This window comes from Myodes glareolus, chromosome 5 (genome assembly GCF_982192425.1).
Source record: "Myodes glareolus chromosome 5, mMyoGla1.1, whole genome shotgun sequence".
Classification (NCBI taxonomy): Eukaryota; Metazoa; Chordata; class Mammalia; order Rodentia; family Cricetidae; genus Myodes; species Myodes glareolus.
In genome coordinates, this window is record NC_142030.1 from 112632714 (window position 1) to 112636698 (window position 3985).

Here is a 3985-nt window from a genome sequence, read left to right on the forward strand (position 1 = left end):
GTGCTATTATTATAATTTTATCTTGCGTTATTTTATTTTCATGTATGTGTGCATGTGTCTGTGTGAGTGTATGCAAAGCCTAAAGAGCGTCTTGACACTAAACTCGCAGGCATTTGTCAGACCCGTTGGCACTGGAGTTACAGGCATGTTTGATACCCAGTGGAGGTACTAGGATGTGCATTCTGCTCTTCACGATAGAGTAGCAAGTTCTCTTATTCACCCAGCTGTCTCTCTGTTTTTCATTTTATTTTTGAGTAAATACCTCATACATCCCAGGCTGGCCTTGGAGTCCCTGTGTAGCAGAACTTGAACTTCTGAAACTCTAGCCTTTGTCTCCCAAGCGCTAATATTACATAGGTGTGCACTACCATGCCCAGTTTATGGAGCACTGGAAATCAAATCCAGGGCTTCGACCATGCTAGGAAAGCCTCTACCTACTAGGGTAAGCCTCTGCCTGTATTAGTGAGATTTACTATATTTCCATTTCTACTAAGCTACATTCCCACCCAAAATTACTGAGGGTTTTTTTTTAAAGATTTACTTTATTTTTACTTAAGTGTATGTGTATCTATATACATGTATGTGGTGCCCAGGAAGCCCCAGAATAAGGATGACAGGCACTCGTGAGCTACCCAGCATTGGTGCTAAGAACTGAACTTCGATATTCAGCAAAATCAGCAAGTACTTTCAACAACTGAGCCATCTCTGTCTCTAGCCCCCTGAGTTTTAGTAATTGCAAAATACCCTGATGAGGCACATGACATCAATGAAGTCAGCCAGCTTCTCAGAGATACACAGTATGGAATTAAGCTTTGCTCCAAAAGAAATCTGCCTTCTCCTTGCCGTCTGTGTCCAGAGCCAATCCCTTTGGGAGTGCTGTGCTGACGGGGAGCCTTGGCAAGCAGAACTCACCACCAAGGGTGCAGGCTTTGAGTTGTATTGATGAGGACTAGAGATTGGTTACCAAGTAACCAGGTCATGCCTGTGTAAAAGAGCCCCAATACAAACTCTGAACACCAAGACTTCACGCATGACTTCCCGGTTCTCACGTGTCAATGGGAGAGCTATTCATTCTGACATCATAGGAGAGCTCTGCATTTGGTTCCTTCCTGGAGGTGAACCCTGTGTGCCAGGCTTATGGGACAGATCTTTGACTGGACCTAAGTCATGTATGCTGCATCACCATCGAGCTTACCAAGGGAAATGCTCTCCACTCTGTAAAATGCTTTAGCTGGTGGGCAGGAACTTCCTCCTTCAAAACTACTATTATAACTGCTTGTGTTTTGCAATGCCAAAGCTGTAGCCAAGGTCTTTATGCTTGATAAGCCCAAACTCCACCACTGAGAAGACAGCCTCGTACCACCAGCAGCCTGACAGCAGGGTTTGATTTGGGTTTTCAGAATAACTGTCCCATCGATGCTTCCTCAGTATAGCTTACAGAAACTGATTAATAACTACAGACCCAGACACTTATTTATCCTAGAATGCAATCTTGCCTCTTGCTGCTGAAGGAGATTTTGTTTACTCTGCAGGTTTAATGTTCAAGCTCGGTTTTGGTGCAAGCTCAGAATTTTCTCCACACTTCACTGGCCTGTGTGGTCTTCCCTCCTACACGCCAGTACTTGCTACTTCCTCTCAGAACTCTGGCTCCCTGGTCTATGTTCTTTGCTATCCACAGAGTTCTTTTTCGAAGAAGTGATATGACCATGGGGACTGCTCATTGGGGAGTCTGGCTGAAACTCTGAGAGAATCCAGTCTGTAGGACTTTTGTTAGGTGGGCATTTTCAGAGCAAAGGTTCAAAGGGGCTGAGATGCAGTGGTAGGGAGTATAGGGGGGACAATTACACACCAGCAGCAACTTCCCACACAATTTATGTTCACTCAGAACCTCAGAATGTGACCTCATTGGGAAATAGAGTCTTTGCAGGTTCAAGATAAGGTCATTCTGGACTTGAGTGAATCCTAAATCCAATAAAAGTGTCTTTAAAGAGAGAGGAAAGTATACACAGAGAGAAGCCACATGTTAAGGGGACTGTGTTAGAAGTGAGGCAGATGCCATTACCACAAATGAAGGAGTGCCGGTATCCAGCAAAACTGGGAAGACACAGGGAAGGGCCCTTCCTGAGAGCCTGCAGATACTTCCACCGTGGAGAACACTTGAAAGTACTGGTAACTCCAGCTACAGAGGATCCAGTGCCCTTGTCCGACCTCAGTGAGCACCTGCTCTCAGGAGAACATACCCACACACAGGGGTAGATGCGTGTGTGCACATACACAATTAAAAGTAGTCTTAAAACTAGTAGCAGAAAGTTCTCCTTGCCACTGTGTGACCTCAAGAGTGAGATGTGACTAAAGTTCTTGAGACTTCCGTAGCCTCAGATGATCAGGTTGTCTAATAGATTTTTGAAGTTCCTTAACTAGGGAGTATTATTTAGCAGATACTAGCCTTAACCAAAACAGAGACTATGGGGAATTGTGACGAGCCCTGTGAACGCTGAGTTCCTGGCAAGGACAAGAACTCCTAGGCGCTGAACCTACATGCCATCAAGGGCTGTGACTGTGGTGTGGCACCGTACCTGCGACTGTCTGTTTGCAGTATAGATACTGTACATGAGTCCAGACAACAGAGCTGCCTTTTAAAAGCAAAAGTTCTGCTGCCATGTCAGCAGAGTGCAATGCTATCCCTGTTCACATGAGCATCTGAATCTCAGAAAGTAAAATGCATTTCACTGTCATCTCTGCTCACCCATCGAGCGTGCAGCCCTAACTTCAGAAAGCCTTCCTGCAAGTCACAGTCACGGAGCTGTGCCCCACTGCATGATGGCTTTGACCTGCTCACACTGCAGGCACTCAATTCAAGGTTATAGAAAGATTTAATGGTAAAATATAATCTGTTGATCTTTAGTTTGCTTATCAAGGCTCAGAGTCTTGACGGGGAAACAGAACCTCACTGGCTATTTGCAATTTAGCTTGGAATCATTAGTGACAGGGAGGGAAACAAGGTATTTTACAGTTAACAGAAGTGCTAGGCTGTATTAGAGACCTGCTTAGCTCAATCCCATATCCCTGGTGGACTCTTGCATTGCTACCCCCGCTGTTCCCTTTCCCTCAATCTCTCTCCACAGCAACTGGAAAGCTGGGCATCTTTGTTTACAGTCCTCCACAGTTCAGCTAGCTCATGTCCGCTCATGTGCTCTGCCCAAAGTCGGCTTGGCTTGAAGCCCCCAGCATATTATTTCTCATGTTTTTTATTCCTGTCTTTTTCTGTTCAGTTAAAATCATCAATCAGAACCTGTTAAAGAATATTGGTGTGATTGTGGACTATGCCTTTGGTCCCAGCCCTCGGAGGTGGGTGATCCGCAAATTTGAGACAGCTTAGTCTACATAGCAACTTCCAGGTTACATACAGAGACTCTGTCTCTAAAGCAGACTGTTAATGTCGATAAATTCCTCCTATTAGGCCCCGGCAAACCTGAAGACTCTAGAAAACATATCACTTAGAAGAACTTTATATGTGTGGCATGTGTGTGTGTGTGTCCATGTGTGCGTATGTGTGAGTGTATATAGTCCAGGCTGGCTTCACAGCTCTAATCCCTCTGCCTCGGTTTCCTGAAAGCTACACTGTTAGCAGCTATGTGAGTTAGATCGCCTTAGGGGCAAAGTCTTATGTTAATCTATCTTTAAAGATGATGCATCCTTTGGTTGAGAATAAATCTTTTTTTTTTTTTTTTTGGAAAAGAAGTTAAACTCTTCAGGGATTGTTGGTGCCACCATGTTTCTGACAAAAATTAAGCATGTCCAGATGTATCTCTTTCTTCTGTCTTTCCTCCTTGAACCACAATCTCTAATCGGGTAATCTACTTTTTTTAATTGAGCATGCTTAGGATCAGGCCTACCTCCAAGATGCTTTCCCAAATGAGTAAAGAGAGCCTCCCCAAACAAAATCCCAAGGCTCCGTTTCTTCTCAGATTGAATTTCTTTGAAA